This window comes from Canis lupus, chromosome X, assembly GCF_048164855.1.
Source record: "Canis lupus baileyi chromosome X, mCanLup2.hap1, whole genome shotgun sequence".
Lineage (NCBI taxonomy): Eukaryota > Metazoa > Chordata > Mammalia > Carnivora > Canidae > Canis > Canis lupus.
The window spans coordinates 24,780,159-24,801,995 of record NC_132876.1 but is presented as its reverse complement, the minus strand read 5'-3'; the positions used below and the strand labels follow the sequence as shown (position 1 = coordinate 24,801,995).

Here is a 21,837-nt window from a genome sequence, read left to right as displayed (position 1 = left end):
TATCAGATAAAGGGCTAGTTTCCAAGATCTATAAAGAACTTATTAAACTCAACACCAAAGAAACAAACAATCCAATCATGAAATGGGCAAAAGACATGAAGAGAAATCTCACAAAGGAAGACATATCCATGGCCAACATGCATATGAGAAAATGCTCTGCATCACTTGCCATCAGGGAAATACAAATCAAAATCACAATGAGATACCACCTCACACCAGTGAGAATGGGGAAAATTAACAAGGCAGGAAACTACAAATGTTGGAGAGGATGCAGAGAAAAGGGAACCCTCTTGCACTGTTGGTGGGAATGTGAACTGGTGCAGCCACTCTGGAAAACTGTGTGGAGGTTCCTCAAAGAGTTAAAAATAGACGTGCCCTACGACCCAGCAATTGCGCTGCTGGGGATTTACCCCAAAGATACAGATGCAATGAAACGCCGTTAGAAATGAGAAATACCCACCATTTGCTTCGACGTGGATGGAACTGGAGGGTATTATGCTGAGTGAAATAAGTCAATCGGAGAAGGACAAACATTATATGGTCTCATTCATTTGGGGAATATAAAAATTAGTGAAAGGGAATAAAGGGGACGGGAGAAGAAATGGTTAGGAAATATCATAGAGGGAGATAGAACATGGAAGACTCCTAACTCTGGGAAACGAACTAGGGGTGGTGGAAGGGAAGGAGGGCGGGGGGTGGGGGTGACTGGGTCACGGGCACTGAGGGGGGCACTTGATGGGGTGAGCACTGGGTGTTATTCTGCATGTTTGCAAATTGAACACCAATAAAAAATAAATTTATTATTAAAAAAAGAGTTGCTTAATTAACTGAGCCACCTAGAGGGGTGTGTGTGTGTGTGTGTGTGTGTGTGTGTGTGTATCACATCTTCATTATCCATTTGCCTATTGTTGGAATTTAAATTTCTTCCATATCTTGGCTATTTTAAATAATGCAATAAACATAGGAGTATATAAATCATTTTGAATTGATTTTTTTTATTTTTTAAGATTTATTTATTTATTTGAGGGAGAGAGAGCAAATGGGGGAGGAGGGAGGCAGAGGGAGAAAGAGAGGGAGACGGAGAGAGAGAATCCTCAAGCAGACTCCTCACAAAGCATGGAATCTGACCTAGGACTCAAATCTAGGACCCTGAGATCATGACCTGAGCCAAATTCGAGTCAGTCACTTAACCTATGGAGCCACCCAGGTGCCTCAGTGTTTTCAGTTTCTTTGGGTAAATACCAAATAGTGGAATTACTGGTTCACAGAGTATTTCCATTTTTATTTTTTTGATGACCACAATACTGGTTTCACAGTGGCTGTACCAATTTACATTCAAACCAACAGTGTAGGAAGGTTACCTTTTCTCTACAACTTCGTCAACACTTGTTATTTCTTGTCTTTGTTTTTTGTTGTTGTTGCCATTTTGTTTGTTTGTTTTGCTTGTTTTTTTTTTTTATCCATTCCAACAAGTGTAAGGTGATATCTCATTGTGGTTTGGATTTGCATTTCCCTGATGATGAATGATGTCAACCTTTTCATGTGTCTATTAGACATCTGTATGTGTTCTTTGGAGAAATGTCTGTTTGGATCCTCTGCCCACTTTTATTGGATTATTTGTGGAGAGTTTTGATGTTAAGCTGCATAATTTCTTTATATATTTTGGATATTAATGCCTTATCAGAAAAAGCACTTGACAAAATTCAGCATTCATTCATGATAAAAATCCTCAACAAAATGGAGCTAGAGGGAATATACCTCAGCATAATAAGGGACACATATGGGAAACTCACAGCTAATATCATCTTCAATTGTGAAAAACTGAGAGTGGGAAAGGGAAAAATCTCAAGCAAACTGCATGCTGAGCATAGAGCCCAATGTAGAGCTTGATCCCATGACCCTAAGATCATGACCTGAGCTGAAACCAGGAGTCAGATACTCAACTGACTGATTCACACAGACATCCCAGGACCTGGAAATTATTAATTCCTGAAATTCATGACTTGTGTTTGCTAACTTAACAGAATATTGACCAGAATACCAAAATGGCTGTATTAAGAACATTATACTTATTAAATTTATAATTAGTTTTTAAGTATCATTTATGTGAAATATACTAAAATTTTTGAGTATAGATGATAAACCATGTTACATTGGTTTCAGGTATACAACATAGTGATTCAATAACTCTATGTTATGCTATGTCACCAAAAGTGTAGCTACCAAATGTCACTATGCAACACTAGTACAATATCATTGACTATATTTTATATGCTGTATCTTTTCTTCCTATGACTTATGAATTCCATAACTGGAAGCATATGTCCCCTTCTCCCTTCACTCATTTTGCCCATACTCCCTGGTAATCATCAGTTTGGGCTCTGCATTTATAGATCTGATTCTGTTTTTTGTTTTTTTGTTTGTTTGGTTGGGTTTTTATATTAATTAATTATTAATTGTAAAAATTTATTCGTGAGATACAGAGAGAGGCAGAGACATAGGCAGAGGGAGAAGTATGTATGTATAGTCCTGATGAAGGACTCAACCTCAGGACCCCCGAATCATGACTGAAGCCAAAGGAAGATGCCCAACCACAGAGCAACCCAGGTGCTCCTGTTTAGTTTTTTAAATTCCACATGCAATTAAAATCATATGGTATTTGCTTCCCTCTATCTGACTTATTTTTCTTAGCATAATACTCTTTAGATACATTAGATCTTTTGGAAAAGTTCTGTTTATTAATTGCAAATCAAGAACACAGATATATTATCATTTTTGAGTTCTATGAGCTATTCAGATAGTTACCTGAAAATTAAGCAACATGATTATGGAAGTGACTCAAAGAACAATCTCATTTTTTTAAAATGCCAAACAGCTAATATTTGGATGTATACATTTTAAGGCATTAAAGAATGAAATAAAGACTAAATAACCTCCATTTAAACAAATACAGTTTAAAAATTTACCCCTCTAAACTGAATATAAAACATCAAATGAAAGCTTGAGTAAAATTAAGTATATAAATAAAATTAAATAGGAGATATAAGAGAAGAGAAAAGAAAAAAATGAATAATTAAGAATGTTCAAATAAATTAATTGTTCACTAAGAATTTTAAAAATGAAGTATAGTAAAGTGACTAAATACAAGAATGTGTTCCAAATCCAAATTCCATCAAGTATAGAAGTGGAAAGACAATTGTTTGGAGTACCTGGGTGGCTTAGTCAGTTGAGTGTCAGACTCTTGACTTGGGCTCAGGTCATGATCTCAAGGATGTGAGGTTGAGCTCCCCATGTCAGGCTCATGCTCAGTATGGAGTCTGCTTGTCCTTCTCCCTCCTCCTCTACTTCTATGCACACTCTCTCTCTCTCCCTAAAATAAATAAATAAAATCTTAAAGAAAGAAAAACAATTCTTAAATGTGTACAGTAGAAAATGACAGACATCAATCTTTTGTAAGAGAAACAACTGCTGCTAAAGAATTACAATGGTAAAACAAACCAAAAAAGGTGAATGAAATATGTGTAATGTGTTTGGAAAACTAAAACAATATATTAACTTATGGTATATCTCTGAGTACCCTAAACCACTTTTACTTATTGTACAGAACAAAACAATATATGGTGATGCATTTTATAAAAGCTATTGCAACAATGTTTTTAAATAAGTAGAGCAGCTGTTTCTATAATTGCAAAATAGCTAATTTTTGCTAATTTGGGACAAGAATTCATAGATAGACAACAGCTACAGTTTTGTCAGCTGCATCCTAATGTTCCACACACCTCTACTCAAGAAAAGGTAGGGGAGATGCCTGGGTGGCTCAGTGATTAAGTTTCTGCCTTTGGCTTAGGTCATGATCCTGGAGTCCTGGGATTGAGTCTCACATCAAGCTCCCAAGAGGGAGTCTCCTTCTCCCTCTGCCTATGTCTCTGCCTCTCTCTGTGTGTCTCTCATGAATAAATAAAATCTTTATTTAAAAAAAAAAAGAAAGAAAAAGTTGGGATTGTTTCATTTTATTGCATAGCCTTCTCTCCTTTCAAGTAAATATCCTGAAGGTCATTAGTAATGATGTTTATCCAGGGATTAGTCATCCAGTAAAAGGTAGATGGCAGACAGCAGATCTCTAGAAGTCAGCACACAAAAAAAACATAGTTTAGAAAAATTAAAGAGGATGCAGAAAGAACTTTCTACCTGATAAAAATTGCTACTTCCTTTCACAGCCTAAAACCCTAGTTGGCTCCTTAGCTTAATGACTAATATAACACTTTTTATTTCTTAGTAGAAAGCGGAAAAAAAACCATTCTATTAGATGTTACCTTCTCAGAAAAGGGTTACTTCATTCACTCTTTCTTTGTTCCTATTTATTTTCTCTTCATCTCAGAAAACTAGTTTAGAAGGAGATTAATATAGTGATTATTCTGGCTCAGAGGATGGAAGTTTGGGTGATAACTGCTTTTTTCTTGCAGTATAGTTAGCAGAATATGAGGTGCATATGAAAAATATTGCATTTGGCAAGTCTTAACCAAGCCAGATTTCCAGTCTCCACCATTTTTGTCACAGAGTAGGCTTGCTTTATAAAGAAACAAAACAAAACAAAACAAATTAATTGCAGTACTGCACTGATACAAAGACAGTTCAGTGTATTAACTGCATTTGTAGGAAAAGGGTACCAGGAATACGTTTTCATCCAATTAAAGCAGATCTGTCTTTTCTCTTTCAATTAAGATACTGGAGTCACACAAAGGCATATAAGTGTCTTTAAACTGTAGAAAAATTTTTTTGCAGGTAAAAAATCATTGAATTTTGCTTGCTGATGAATTTTTAAAAGTTAATCTTTCAGGTGTTCAGTAAATGTCTCATACAAAGTCTAATCCAGAAAACATCAATACCTCCTTTAAGCCTTATGTATAGATAATACTTAAAGAAAGTAAGGGGGAAATATCCATTATTGTCCAAATCTTATAAAATTTAATATGGACAAATGCCCCAACATTAGGATGTAAGTAGAAAAAGTACACATGTTTATTCCAACATTTATGATACACCTAAGTTTTCTATTGCTGTGGTCTGATGTTTGTGTTCCCTCAAAATTCATATGTTGAAGTCTAAGTCTCCAGTGTGATGGTATTTAGACATGAGACCTTTGGGAGATAATTAAGTCATGAGGGTAGAGTCCTCATTAATGTGATTTGTGCCATTATAAGGGGCTGAAAAGAGAAGAGTTTTCCTCTTCCATCATGTTAGAATACAGCAAGAAGATAGTCATCTATAAACTGAAAAGCACACCCTCACTAGATACTGAATCAGCAAGTAACTTGATAGTGGATTTCTCAGCCTCCAGAAGCATGAGAAATAAATATTTGTTGTTTAAGTCACACAGTCTGTGGTATATTTATTACAGCAACCCAAATTGACTAAGATAGCTGGCATATATCAAATTTAAAGAAGTTTTAAAAAAGTAATTAATAGTGATATTTAAAAGCCATATGGCTCAGAGGACAATGAAAATACTCCTGATATATTTTATAAGAGATTGAAGTATGGTCAAGATATCAAACTCAAAGCAAAATGATCAAAAATCAATTTCAAAGAATGAATCACCATAGTTTATACATAAAGAAGATGCACAGAAGTATTTGATATTTGCTTCAGTTAGAATTGCATTTAGTTATGTCAGTGGTTCTTTCTAATGTCATTTCTCTTACTATTATCAGGAATTGTTATTTAAAGTTCCATTCTACTCTGGATTGGGAGCCTAAAACAGCTTTTTTACATTTCAATTGCAATATTTTCCAGAGACCAATTAAGTTCATTAGTGAAGCTACACAGAAAATATATAATTAGACCCAACTTCCTTTTCAGTTTTCACATTATTTATACCATTATTAAACACTTGGTAACTGAGACTTCATCCATCACTAACAATACAATTTAATTTTATTAACTTGTAGATTTTTGCACCTAGTTCTCATCATCCATCTTCCCTCAGATTCATACAAAGCAGGTATATGCCATACACATATAATGATATCATATATTCAGTTTCTGGACTTTGTTAATGTTGATATATTTCTAATGTTTTCATTCTTATATAATGGGCCCACTTATCAACTCTGACACATCATTAAACAGAAAGACACTGTGCATCAGATATTTACACTAGCAGTATCTAATTAGTTTTAACCTAACAAGAGTAAACTCCAAATATTTCCAGAGCCACAGTATAATATCTTCTATCCAAAGTCAATCCTTAAACCTCAAAAGCTGAAAATTCCTAATAAGAACATTTCCTATTAGAGTAAAAAAAAAAACAAAAAACAGAGTACTACTAATGATGATAATATGACAGGAGTGAAATGGAAGTAACACTTGGATGGCCCCCCAAAAAAACAAAAATCTTTGCAGGCAATTGTGCCAAAAAGACATCATATATTAACACTATGAATATCTGGTGCTTGATATGCAAACATTCTTCTTGAGCTTTAACTTAAAGCCATGAATTAGTTTAAGACTTCTTTAAAGTTGGGTAACAACAACAGAATTTGAATTTTATGGGCCCACTTGTAAAAACTCTGGTACTCCTATAACAGATCTAAGGAAGTATCCATTAGTATCAACAAATATTTAAGACACAATTGAAGTGACTACTTCAAGTTTTATTACAATTTTTTCTAATTCAATTAAGACAGAAGAAATGTATTCATTATAGGAAAAAATAAGTAAGCTCCATGAACTTCCAAGATCAAGTTATCACGATATTTTGACAAGGATAAATGAAAATGTATTTAAGTATTTTACTATACTTAATTAGAATTTATATTCCACTCATTTTCTAGTAGATGAGGATGCTCTGTCATAATTTACAAGGGAATCAGCATTGATAAAAACATAACTGGAGGAGGGGAGGAGCAAGATGGCGGAAGAGCAGGGTCTCCAAATCACCTGTCTCCACCAAACTACCTAGAAAACCTTCAAATTATCCTGAAAATCTATGAATTCGGCCTGAGATTTAAAGAGAGACCAGCTGGAATGCAACAGTGAGAAGAGTTCGCGCTTCTATCAAGGTAGGAAGACGGGGAAAAAGAAATAAAGGAACAAAGGCCTCCAAGGGGGAGGGGCCCTGCGAGGAGCCGGGCTGAGGCCGGGGCGAGTGTCCCCAGGACAGGAGAGCCCCGTCCCGGAGACGCAGGAGCTGCACCGACCTTCCCGGGCGGAAAGGGGCTCGCGGGGAGTTGGAGCAGGACCCAGGAGGGCGGGGATGCCCTCGGGTTCCCCGGGACAGTAACAGCAACTGCGCGCCCAGGAGAGTGCGCCGAGCTCCCTAAGGGCTGCAGCGCGCACGGCGGGACCCGGCGGGACCAGGAGCAGCTGAAGGGGCTCGGGCGGCGGCTCCGCGGAGGGGGCTGCGCGGCCCCGGGAGCAGCTCGGAGGGGCTCGGGCAGAGGAAGAGGCTCCGTGCGGAGGGGGCTGCGCGGTTCCAGGAGCAGCTCGGAGGGGCTCGGGCGGCGGCTCCGCGGAGGGGGCTGCGCGGCCCGGGAGCGCGAATCCACCAGCGCAGGCTCCGGAGCACAGGGCGCCGGGACACAGCCCAGGATCCCGCCTCCCCCGGGACAGGCAGAGGCCGGGAGGGCCCAGGACAGCGAGGACGCTCCTGCCCCGAGCTGAGCAGATCAGCGGCCCCGCCCCGGAGCCTCCAGGCCCTGCAGACGGAGTTCCTGCCGGAGCTGAATCCAGGTTTCCAGAGCTGCCCCGCCACTGGGGCTGTTCCTCCTGCGGCCTCACGGGGTAAACAACCCCCCCTGAGCCCTGCACCCGGCAGGGGCACAGCAGCTCCCCCAACTGCTAACACCTGAAAATCAGCACAACAGGCCCCTCCCCCAGAAGACCAGCTAGACTGACAACTTCCAGGAGAAGCCAAGGGACTTAAAGAACACAGAATCAGAAGATACTTCCCGGTGGTTCTTTTTTTGTTTGTTTGTTTTTGTTTTTGTTTTTGTTTTGTTTTGCTTTTTGATTTGTTTTGCTTTTTGATTTGTTTCCTTCCCCCACCCTCTTTTTTTCTCCTTTTTCTTTCTCTTTTTCTTCTTTTTTTTTTTTTTTGTTTTTTTTTTTTCTTTTTTTTCTTCCCCTTTTTTTTCTCTTTCTCTTTTCTTTCCTTCTTTCTCTCCTCTCTTTTTCTCTTTTTCCCAATACAACTTGCTTTTGGCCACTCTGCACTGAGCAAAATGACTAGAAGGAAAACCTCACCTCAAAAGAAAGAATCAGAAACAGTCCTCTCTCCCACAGAGTTACAAAATCTGGATTACAATTCAATGTCAGAAAGCCAATTCAGAAGCACTATTATACAGCTACTGGTGGCTCTAGAAAAAGTATAAAGGACTCAAGAGACTTCATGACTGCAGAATTTAGAGCTAATCAGGCAGAAATTAAAAATCAATTGAATGAGATGCAATCCAAACTAGAAGTCCTAACGACGAGGGTTAACGAGGTGGAAGAACGAGTGAGTGACCTAGAAGACAAGTTGATAGCAAAGAGGGAAACTGAGGAAAAAAGAGACAAACAATTAAAAGACCATGAAGATAGATTAAGGGAAATAAACGACAGCCTGAGGAAGAAAAACCTACGTTTAATTGGGGTTCCCGAGGGCGCCGAAAGGGACAGAGGGCCAGAATATGTATTTGAACAAATTCTAGCTGAAAACTTTCCTAATCTGGGAAGGGAAACAGGCATTCAGATCCAGGAAATAGAGAGATCCCCCCCTAAAATCAATAAAAACCGTTCAACACCTCGACATTTAATTGTGAAGCTTGCAAATTCCAAAGATAAGGAGAAGATCCTTAAAGCAGCAAGAGACAAGAAATCCCTGACTTTTATGGGGAGGAGTATTAGGGTAACAGCAGACCTCTCCACAGAGACCTGGCAGGCCAGAAAGGGCTGGCAGGATATATTCAGGGTCCTAAATGAGAAGAACATGCAACCAAGAATACTTTATCCAGCAAGGCTCTCATTCAAAATGGAAGGAGAGATAAAGAGCTTCCAAGACAGGCAGCAACTAAAAGAATATGTGACCTCCAAACCAGCTCTGCAAGAAATTTTAAGGGGGCCTCTTAAAATTCCCCTTTAAGAAGAAGTTCAGTGGAACAGTCCACAAAAACAAAGACTGAATAGATATCATGATGACACTAAACTCATATCTGTCAATAGTAACTCTGAATGTGAACGGGCTTAATGACCCCATCAAAAGGCGCAGGGTTTCAGACTGGATAAAAAAGCAGGACCCATCTATTTGCTGTCTACAAGAGACTCATTTTAGACAGAAGGACACCTACAGCCTGAAAATAAAAGGTTGGAGAACCATTTACCATTCGAATGGTCCTCAAAAGAAAGCAGGGGTAGCCATCCTTATATCAGATAAACTAAAATTTACCCCAAAGACTGTAGTGAGAGATGAAGAGGGACACTATATCATACTTAAAGGATCTATTCAACAAGAGGACTTAACAATCCTCAATATATATGCTCCGAATGTGGGAGCTGCCAAATATATAAATCAATTATTAACCAAAGTGAAGAAATACTTAGATAATAATACACTTATACTTGGTGACTTCAATCTAGCTCTTTCTATACTCGATAGGTCTTCTCAGCAAAACATCTCCAAAGAAACGAGAGCTTTAAATGATACACTGGACCAGATGGATTTCACAGATATCTACAGAACTTTACATCCAAACTCAACTGAATACACATTCTTCTCAAGCGCACATGGAACTTTCTCCAGAATAGACCACATATTGGGTCACAAATCGGGTCTGAACCGATACCAAAAGATTGGGATTGTCCCCTGCATATTCTCGGACCATAATGCCTTGAAATTAGAACTAAATCACAACAAGAAGTTTGGAAGGACCTCAAACACATGGAGGTTAAGGACCATCCTGCTAAAAGATAAAAGGGTCAACCAGGAAATTAAGGAAGAATTAAAAAGATTCATGGAAACTAATGAGAATGAAGATACAACCGTTCAAAATCTTTGGGATGCAGCAAAAGCAGTCCTAAGGGGGAAATACATCGCAATACAAGCATCCATTCAAAAACTGGAAAGAACTCAAATACAAAAGCTAACCTTACACATAAAGGAGCTAGAGAAAAAACAGCAAATAGATCCTACACCCAAGAGAAGAAGGGAGCTAATAAAGATTCGAGCAGAACTCAACGAAATCGAGACCAGAAGAACTGTGGAACAGATCAACAGAACCAGGAGTTGGTTCTTTGAAAGAATTAATAAGATAGATAAACCATTAGCCAGCCTTATTAAAAAGAAGAGAGAGAAGACTCAAATTAATAAAATCATGAATGAGAAAGGAGAGATCACTACCAACACCAAGGAAATACACACGATTTTAAAAACATATTATGAACAGCTATACGCCAATAAATTAGGCAATCTAGAAGAAATGGACGCATTCCTGGAAAGCCACAAACTACCAAAACTGGAACAGGAAGAAATAGAAAACCTGAACAGGCCAATAACCAGGGAGGAAATTGAAGCAGTCATCAAAAACCTCCCAAGACACAAGAGTCCAGGGCCAGATGGCTTCCCAGGAGAATTTTATCAAACGTTTAAAGAAGAAATCATACCTATTCTCCTAAAGCTGTTTGGAAAGATAGAAAGAGATGGAGTACTTCCAAATTCGTTCTATGAAGCCAGCATCACCTTAATTCCAAAGCCAGACAAAGACCCCGCCAAAAAGGAGAATTACAGACCAATATCCCTGATGAACATGGATGCAAAAATTCTCAACAAGATACTGGCCAATAGGATCCAACAGTACATTAAGAAAATTATTCACCATGACCAAGTAGGATTTATCCCTGGGACACAAGGCTGGTTCAACACCCGTAAAACAATCAATGTGATTCATCATATCAGCAAGAGAAAAACCAAGAACCATATGATCCTCTCATTGGATGCAGAGAAAGCATTTGACAAAATACAGCATCCATTCCTGATCAAAACTCTTCAGAGTGTAGGGATAGAGGGAACATTCCTCGACATCTTAAAAGCCATCTATGAAAAGCCCACAGCAAATATCATTCTCAATGGGGAAGCACTGGGAGCCTTTCCCCTAAGATCAGGAACAAGACAGGGATGTCCACTCTCACCACTGCTATTCAACATAGTACTGGAAGTCCTAGCCTCAGCAATCAGACAACAAAAAGACATTAAAGGCATTCAAATTGGCAAAGAAGAAGTCAAACTCTCCCTCTTCGCCGATGACATGATACTCTACATAGAAAACCCAAAAGTCTCCACCCCAAGATTGCTAGAACTCATACAGCAATTCGGTAGCGTGGCAGGATACAAAATCAATGCCCAGAAGTCAGTGGCATTTCTATACACTAACAATGAGACTGAAGAAAGAGAAATTAAGGAGTCAATCCCATTTACAATTGCACCCAAAAGCATAAGATACCTAGGAATAAACCTCACCAAAGATGTAAAGGATCTATACCCTCAAAACTATAGAACACTTCTGAAAGAAATTGAGGAAGACACAAAGAGATGGAAAAATATTCCATGCTCATGGATTGGCAGAATTAATATGGTGAAAATGTCAATGTTACCCAGGGCAATATACACGTTTAATGCAATCCCTATCAAAATACCATGGACTTTCTTCAGAGAGTTAGAACAAATTATTTTAAGATTTGTGTGGAATCAGAAAAGACCCCGAATAGCCAGGGGAATTTTAAAAAAGAAAACCATATCTGGGGGCATCACAATGCCAGATTTCAGGTTGTACTACAAAGCTGTGGTCATCAAGACAGTGTGGTACTGGCACAAAAACAGACACATAGATCAGTGGAACAGAATAGAGAATCCAGAAGTGGACCCTGAACTTTATGGGCAACTAATATTCGATAAAGGAGGAAAGACTATCCGTTGGAAGAAAGACAGTCTCTTCAATCAATGGTGCTGGGAAAATTGGACATCCACATGCAGAAGAATGAAACTAGATCACTCTCTTTCACCATACACAAAGATAAACTCAAAATGGATGAAAGATCTAAATGTGAGACAAGATTCCATCAAAATCCTAGAGAAGAACACAGGCAACACCCTTTTTGAACTCGGCCATAGTAACTTCTTGCAAGATACATCCACGAAGGCAAAAGAAACAAAAGCAAAAATGAACTATTGGGACTTCATCAAGATAAGAAGCTTTTGCACAGCAAAGGATACAGTCAACAAAACTCAAAGACAACCTACAGAATGGGAGAAGATATTTGCAAATGACATATCAGATAAAGGGCTAGTTTCCAAGATCTATAAAGAACTTATTAAACTCAACACCAAAGAAACAAACAATCCAATCATGAAATGGGCAAAAGACATGAACAGAAATCTCACAGAGGAAGACATAGACATGGCCAACATGCATATGAGAAAATGCTCTGCATCACTTGCCATCAGGGAAATACAAATCAAAACTACAATGAGATACCACCTCACACCAGTGAGAATGGGGAAAATTAACAAGGCAGGAAACAACAAATGTTGGAGAGGATGCGGAGAAAAGGGAACCCTCTTACACTGTTGGTGGGAATGTGAACTGGTGCAGCCACTCTGGAAAACTGTGTGGAGGTTCCTCAAACAGTTAAAAATAGACCTGCCCTACGACCCAGCAATTGCACTGTTGGGGATTTACCCCAAAGATACAAATGCAATGAAACGCCGGGACACCTGCACCCCGATGTTTCTAGCAGCAATGGCCACGATAGCCAAACTGTGGAAGGAACCTCGGTGTCCAACGAAAGATGAATGGATAAAGAAGATGTGGTTTATGTATACAATGGAATATTACTCAGCTATTAGAAATGACAAATACCCACCATTTGCTTCAACGTGGATGGAACTGGAGGGTATTATGCTGAGTGAAGTAAGTCAATCGGAGAAGAACAAACATTATATGTTCTCATTCATTTGGGGAATATAAATAATAGTGAAAGGGAAAATAAGGGAAGGGAGAAGAAATGTGTGGGAAATATCAGAAAGGGAGACAGAACGTAAAGACTGCTAACTCTGGGAAACGAACTAGGGGCGGTAGAAGGGGAGGAGGGCGGGGGGTGGGAGTGAATGGGTGACGGGCACTGGGTGTTATTCTGTATGTTAGTAAATTGAACACCAATAAAAAAAAAATGAAAGTAAAAATAAAAAAAAAAAATAAAAAAAAAATAAAAATCAAATGTAATTTAAATCTAATGGGATCCTTTCTGAACCACAAATCCTTTTGTATGGCAAATCATGGCTCCTTAAATTACTTAGTGTTGAATAAACATTTTTAGGTCTTGAAAAAAAAAAAAAAAAAAAAAAAAAAAAAAAACATAACTGGAACCTTGTAAAAGAGGACATAAAAAGAAGAAAAAACGAATAAATGTGTAGCTTTATTTAGTTTTCTTTTTCAGAAAAGGGAAAGCAAGAAAATTAATAGAGACTTCTTGATTTAAAACCTATTTTTATTGGGATATAATTGGCATACAGCATTGAATTAACTTTAGGGGGCACTATAATGATTTTATATATGCATATATTGTGAAATGATTAGCATAATGTTTAGTTAACATTCTTGACCACACAGTTATATTTTTCTTGTAATGAGAATGTTTAAGATCTTTTTTTAGCAACTTCCAAATATATAATAGAGAATTGTTAACTATAGTCACCATAATGTATATTACATCTCCAAGACTTATTTATTTCATAACTGGAAGTTTGCACCTTTTAACCACCTTCACCCATTTGACCCACCCCCTGTTCCCATCTATGGCAATGACCAATGTAAACTATGCATCCATTAGATCAGGGTTTGTTCTTTTTTCTTTTTGTGGTTTTAGTTTTGGTTTTTAGATTATGCATATAACTGAGGTCATACAGTATTAATATTTCTCTGTCTAAATTATTTAATTTAGCATAATGCCCTCAAGGTTTATCCATTTTGCCACAAATAGTAAAATTTATTTCTTTTTTTTTATAGCTGAATCAAATTCCAGTGTCAATGTGCTACACATACCACATTTTCTTTACCCATTCATCCATCAATGGATAATTGGGTTGTCTCCATTTCTTAGCTATTTCAAGTAATTCTACAGTACTAATAGCTGCAATAAACACAAAGGTGCACATATCTTTTTGACAGTTATTTTATTTCCTTCAGACAAATACTCAGAACTGGGATTGATGGTTGATGGACCATATGGTAGTTCTATTTTTAATTTTTTGAGAAACCTCCATACTGTTTTCTGTTAATTACTGCACCAATTTACATCCCCTTCAACAGTGTGGAAGGGTTTCCTTTTTTCTGTATCATCATCAACACTAGTTATTTCTTGTCTTTTGATAATAGCCATTGTGACAAGTCTGAAGTGATATTTCTATTTTCCCATCTCACCCCTCTGTTTATTTTCTTTTTAAAAAATATTTTAAATTCAACTTTCCAACATATAGTATAACACCCAGACACCCAGTGCTCATCCCATCAAGCGCCCTCCTTAGTGCCTGTCACCCAATTATCCGAACACTCTACCCTCCTCCCCTTCTGCAACCCTTTGTTTCCCAGAGTTAGGAGTCTCTCATGGTTTGTCTTCCTCTCTAATTTTTCCTTACTCAGTTTCCTTCCTTTCCCTTATAGTCCCTTTTACTATTTCATATATTCCACATATGAGTGAAACCATATGATAATTGTCTTTTTCTGACTTATTTCACTCAGTATAATACCCTCCAGTTCCATCCACATCAAAGCAAATGATAGGTATTAGTCCTTTCTGATGGCTGAGTAATATCATGGTTTTGGTTTGAATTTTCCTGATAATTATGGATGTTGAGCACCGTTTCACATACCAGTAGGCCATCTCTGTATTTTCTTTGGAAAAATGTCTATTCAGATCCTCTACTCATTTTTATTTGATTTTTTTTCCTATTGAGTTGCATGAGTCTTGTATATATTTTTCATATTAATGCCTTATCAGATATATCATTTGCCAATATTTTCTTGCATTATGTATGTTGCCTTTTCATTTGTTTTCTTTGCAGTACAGAAGCTTTTTAGTTTGGTAAAGTCACACTTGCTTACTTTTGCTTTTGTTGTCTTTGGTTTTGACATGAAATTCAAAAACTAATTACCAAACATAACAAGGAGCTTAATATTGTTTAGAAATTTTATAGTTTCAGGTCTAATGTTAATTCTTTAATCCATTTTAAGTTGATCTTTTTTATAGTGTAAGATAGTGGCCTAGTTTTACTCTTTTTGGTGTAGTTGTCAAATTTTTTCAACACAATTTACTGAAAAGACTATCCTCTCCCCATTGTATATCCTTCATTAAAAATTAATTTGTCATATATGCATGGTTTATTTCTGGGTTCTTTATTCTGGTCCATTGATCTTTGTATCTATTTTTATGTGAACACCATACTGTTTTGATTACAATAGCTTTGTAACATAGTTTGAAATGAGAAAGTTGGATGCCTCCAATTTTGGTTTTTCTTAAGATTGCTTTGCCAATCTGAGGTCTTCTTTAGTTCCATACAAATTTTAAGATGGTTAGTTCTGGTTTTGTGGAAAATACTGTTGTTAATTTTATAGGGATCATATATACTATAAATTGCTCTGCTAGTATGGACATTTTAATACTATTTGTTCTTCCAATAATGAGCATGAAATAGCTTTCCAATTGTCTGTGTCTTCTTCAATTTCTTTCATCAGTGTTTTATAGTTTTCAGAGTAAGATTCTTTCACCTCTTTGGTTAATTTTATTCCTAATATTTTATTTTTGGTGCAATAATAAATGGGATAGTTCTCTCAATTTTTCCTTCTGCTACTTCAATATTAGTGTATATAAATACAACAGATTTCTGTATATTGACTTTGTATCCTGTGACCTTACTGAATTCATTTATCAGTCCTAGTCATATTTTTGGTGGGGGTTTTAAGGTGATATATGCAAATAGTAAACATTTTACTTCATGACCAATTTGGATGTCTTTTATCCCTTTTTCTTGTCTGATTGCTGTGGGTAGGACTTCGAGTACTATGTAGAATAAAAGTGGTAAGAGTGGACATCCTTGCTTTGTTCCTGACCTTAGGAGAAAAGCTCTCATCTTTTCACCATTGAGTATGATGTTAACTGATAGTTTTTCATATATGGCCTTTATTATGTTGAGGTATGTTCCCTCCAAACCCACTTCGTTGAGAGTTTTTATATGAATGGATGTTGTACTTTGTCAAATGCTTTTTCTGCATCTATTGAAATGATCATGTGGTGTTCTTCCTTTCTCTTGTTGATTAGGTGCATCACATTGACTGATTGCAAATATTGAACCACTCTTCCACCTCAGGAGTAATTCACAATTAATCATGATAAATGATTTTTAATATGTTGTTGAAATTAGTTTGCTAATATTTTATTGAACATGTTTGCATATATGTTCGCCATATGTATTGGCCTGTAGTTCTTTTTTTTTTTCTTTTATCATCTGGTTTGGGTATCAGGGTACTGCTAGCCTCATAGAATGAATTTGGAATTTTTCTTCTTCTACTTTTTGGGACAGTTTGAGAAAAATGTGTATTAACTCTTTAAAAGTTTGTTAAAAATCACCTGTTATATATGTTTCTAGGAATTTATTCATTTCTTCTCAGTTGTCCAATTTTTTGGCATATAACTTTTCATAATATTCTCTTATAATCCTTTGTATTTCTGTAGTTTTGTCATTTATCTTTTTTAATTTTTGTTTTTGTTTGTTTAAGTCTTCTCTCTTGCTCTCTCTCTTTTTCTCTCCATGAATGGCTAAATGTTTACCCATTTTGTTGATCTTTTCAAAGAACCAGCTCCTCTTGATTTAATTGATCTATTCTATTGTATTTTTATTTTCTACTTGTTTATTTCTGCTCTAATCTTCATTATTTATTTCCTTTAAATGCCTTTTATCTATTTTTCTTGCCTACATTGCTCTGGCTAGGATTTCAAGAACTACATTGAATAAAAGTGATGAGAGCGGACATTCGTGACTTGCTCCTTATCCTAAAGCAAACGCCTTGAGTTTTTCACCATTGAGTACAATGATAACCTTGGGCTTACCATATATGGTCTTAAGCATGTTTAGGTGTATGTCCCTTCTATATGTACTTCACTAAAAGTTTTTTTTTTTTTTATCATCTATGGATGTTGAAGTTTTCAAAAAGGTTTTCTGTATTTATTGAGATAATAGCATGATTTTTATCCTTCATTTTGTTAATGTGGTATATTGCATTGATTGAGGTGGCTGTTGAATTATCCTTGCATTTCTGTGATAAATCATGTTGGTCATGGGATCATGGGATATAATCTTTTTTAATATACTGTTGAATTTGGCTTGCTAATACTTTATTGAGAATTTTAGCATCTATGTTTATTAGGCATATTAGCCTGTAATTTTCTTTTCTTATAGTGTCTGTCTGGTTTGTATCAGGATAACACTAGATCCTTTGTATTTCAGTGATCAATTGTAATGTATCTTCTTCAATTTCTAATTTTGAGTCCTCCCTCCTCTTTTCATGGTGTGTTTAGATATAGGTTTGTCAATTTTGTTTATCTTAAAAAAAAAAACAAGCTCTTAGTTTCATTGATATTTTCTATTGTTTTTCTGGTCTCTATTTCATTTATTTTCACCTTGATTTTTCTTAATGCCTTTCTTCTTCTAACTTTTAGTTTTATTTTTCCTCTATTTTTTAAATCCTTGAGGAATAAAGTTTTTTATTTGAGATCTTTCTTTTTTTCTTAATCTAAGTGCTTATTACTTTGAACTTCCCTCTTAGTGCTTTTGCTGTGCTTTATAAATTTTGGTACAATGTATTTTCATTTTTATTTGTCTCAACATATTTTTTAAATTTCTCTTTGATTTATTCTTTGACACATTAGTTGTTTAGTAGTGTGTTGTTTAATTTCAATATTATTTGTGAATTTTCCAGTTTTCTTGTAATTTATTTCTACTTTCATACCACTTTGGTCAGAAAATATACTTGGTATTAATTTAATTTTCTTAAATTTATTAAGAGTCAATTTGTGGCCCAACATATTAACTATTCTGGAGAATGTTCCATGAACACTTGAGAAGAATGTATCTTCTGCTCTGTTTGGATGGGACATTCTATAAATGTTTATTAAATTTATCTGGTGTATCATGTAGTTTATTTTTAATGTTTCTGTATTGATTTTCTGTCTAGATGATCTATATATTGATGAAAATAGGATAATGAATTCTCCAACTATTATTGTATTGTTCATTTCTCCATTTGGTTCTATTAAAATTTGCTTTATATATTTAGGTGCTTCTATGTTGAGTGCATATATATTTACAAATGTTATATCCTCTTGTTAGATTGCCCCCTTTATCATTACGTATTACCCTTCTTTGTCTCTTATTACTGGCTTTGTTTTAAAGTCTATTTTGTTGTCTGATGTAAGTATAGCTGTCTTACTTTCTCTTGGTTTCCATATATGTGGAAAATCTTTTTCCATCTCTTCACCCTCAGTGTGTGTGTCTTGACATCTAAAGTGAATCTCTTGTAGGCAGCGTATGTTTGTTTATGTATTTATGTATTTATTTATTTATTGTTTTATTTTTTATAAATTTATTTTATTGGTGTTCAATTTGCCAACATATAGAATAACACCCAGTGCTCATCCCATCAAGTGCCCACCTCAGTGCCAGTCACCCAGTCACCCCCACCCCCCACCCACCTCCCCTTCCACCACCCTTAGTTCGTTTCCCAGAATTAGGAGTCTTTCATGTTCTGTCTCCTTTTATGATATTTCCCACTTGTTTTTTCTCCTTTCCCCTTTATTCCCTTTCACTATTTTTTTATTCCCCAAATGAATGAGACCATATAATGCTTGTCTTTCTCTAATACAACTAGTTACTCTATGACTGTTCTTTGGATAATTCATTTAACTTACACTTAAAATAATTATTGAAGGTTATGGATTTACTATTATCATTTTGTTAATTATCTTCTGGAGTTTTTGTAATTCCTTTGCTCTTTTCTTCTCTTGTTCTTTTTCTTTGTTATTTGATTATTTTTCTCTAAAGGTGTGCTCAGATTTCTTTCTCTTTTGCTTATCTAAGTTTCTGTTTTGTAGGTACAGTGAAGTTTACATAAAATATAGTTATAAAAGCTTTTTTAAAGTACTAATAACAACTTAAATTTGAATGCATTACAAAGTTCTACATTTTTACTCCCCCATTGCATTTTATATTTTTGATGCCATACTTTACATCTTTTTGTAAAAAACTTTTGTATCCATCAACAAATTATTATAGTTATTTTTATTACTTTTGTCATTCAATCTTCATACTAGGTTAATAAGTGATTAACTCACCACCATCAGAGTTTTAGATTATTCTGAATCTAATTATATATTAATTTTACAAATCAGATTTATATATTCAAATAGAGAGAGGCAGAGACATAGTCGGAGGGAGAAGCAAGAAGCCCATTGTGGGACTTGATCTCGGGACTCCAGGATCACACTCTGAGCCAAAGGCAGATGATTAACCACTGAGCCACCCAGGCATCCCAAATTAATGTCCTTTCAATATTTCAATTTATTGTGTGTGTGTGTGTTAGAAACAAATAACATGATATTTATTCTCTTAACAAATATTTAAATGTGTGATACAGTATTGTTATATAGGCACTATGTTGTAGAGCAGATCTCTAGAATTTATTCTTGCATAACATTTGTTACATAGCATCTTCCAATATGTACAGCCCCCAGACCTTGACAACCACCATTATATTCTATGTTTCTATGAGTTTATTTTACATATCTCTTATAAATGGATTCCCATTTATAATAGCCATGTTGGGCTTCTCATGTTTCTAAATCAACAGGCAAATAAAGGAGTTGTAGTATTGGCTGAAGAGATTGATCCTGAATACCAAGGGGATATTGGATTGCTACTCTGCAATTGAGATAAGGAAGTGTGTCAGGAATACAGGAGGTCTCCCAGAGCATCTCTTAGTATTAACATGCCTGTGGTCAAGGTCAACCACAAACTAAAACAACTCAATTTAGGCAGGACTACTAATGGCTAAAATCCCTAAAGGATAAGTTTGGGTTACCCCAGTAGGTAAAGCACCAAAATGAGATTATTATTGAAAACGAATTAAATACAGAATGCATAGCAGAAGAAGGTAATTAAAATACCCACTATAATCACATCACTTACAGAAATGAGACCTGAAATTATTATATTCACTCCTTATTTTGATATGATGTATGTGTATATTCATTGTTTTTCCTTGTTTATGTTTTAACATAAAATGTATTGCTTTTATATTACAGCACTTAAATATTGTTAACTTTAGATCATAGTATTTAAGTTATAGGATATCAAAGGAAAGAGTAAATTCCATTCAAGGACTTTATCTCCTCTTCTGGGGAAGGGGCTAGGGCATTTACTTTTGTATACAGTATAATTGTATCATGTTAGGTGGAATTATGACATTATTATTGTCTTTATTTGGAGACTAAGTATGATTTAAGGAGTTGTGTATTAATGTGATATTGACAAGGATGGACTTGTGATGGCTAATTTTATGTGTTAAGTTGACTGCCCGCAAGATGCCCAGATTAAACTATCTCTGGATATGTCTGTGATAATGTTTCTGGGTAAGATTATCATTTGAATTTATGGATTCAGTAATGTAGATTGGCCTAAGATGGATGGACATTAATCAGTCCATTGAGGGCCTGAACAGAACAAAAGACAGAGGAAGGAGGATTTATTTTTTCCCGCCTATTTGAGTTGGGACATCTCATCTCATCTTCTCCTGTTTTCAGACTAGGATTATGCCATTAGATCCATTGGTTCTCAGGTCTTTAGACATGTACTGAATTACTCAAACAATGTTTCTATGTCTCCAAATTGTAGATGGCAGAAGATGGGACTTCTCAGCTTTTATAATGGTGTAAGCCAATTCCTCATAATAACTCTCTCTCCATCTCTCAATATAGATGGCTAGATATAGGTAAACTTATATGGGATATAATTACAGATATTTATAGACATAGGTATATACCTATAGATAGATAGATGACAGAGATAGAGATATATAGATAGAGATAGAGATAGAGATAGATAATACTTCTGTTTCTCTGGATAATCTTGTTAATACAGATTTTGCTACTAGAACTGCTTCTAGAGAAATAGAATCTTTTTTTTTTTTTTTAGAGAAATAGAATCTTAAAAAAACAATTTTCTGAATTGTCTCTGGAGTTTCTAGAATTAGCTCTTTAATTTTATTAGATTAAAAGTCATTAATGGTATTTTCAGTAGTAAGGAGAACACTGAGAGTCCATATGGCATAATGTGACAGTAAAGACAAAATATCACCATTTAATATTCCTAACAGAATATTTAAAAGAGTCAAGGATCTGAGTGACCATGTATACAATATCTCCAACACTTTTGTCAAACTAAGGAGTATAATGAGATTGACTTCTTGTTCCAAATATCCCTGAACAAAGTGGGGAAAGAAATGATGACTTCAGGGACTTGAATTTACACCTCAAGAATGACATGAATAATCTGAAAACTTCTATGGTTGCCCTAAAAGAGACTCTCATCTCCAGTAGTGTCAGAGCTGAGATTTCTGAAAACCAAACCCACAACATCATTTTGTCAGAGGCTGAAATGAAATGCAAATTAAATCATCTGCCTTGCAGGTTGTATACTTTTAATGTAAAGTAATAACTTGGGAAGCAATGGTATCATAAAAGTTGGGATAATGACATGAG

At 35.9% G+C, this 21,837-nt stretch overlaps 1 long non-coding RNA gene across 1 annotated transcript in view; it reads right to left on the bottom strand.

Moving 5' to 3' along the window:
* Positions 1 to 21,837, bottom strand: part of LOC140628782 (uncharacterized) — a 212,188-nt gene that overhangs the window by 130,011 nt on the left and 60,340 nt on the right. The window contains exon 2 of the long non-coding RNA XR_012026748.1: positions 3,210 to 3,370. This is a non-coding gene — a long non-coding RNA (uncharacterized lncRNA). The remainder of the gene's footprint in view (positions 1 to 3,209; positions 3,371 to 21,837) is intronic.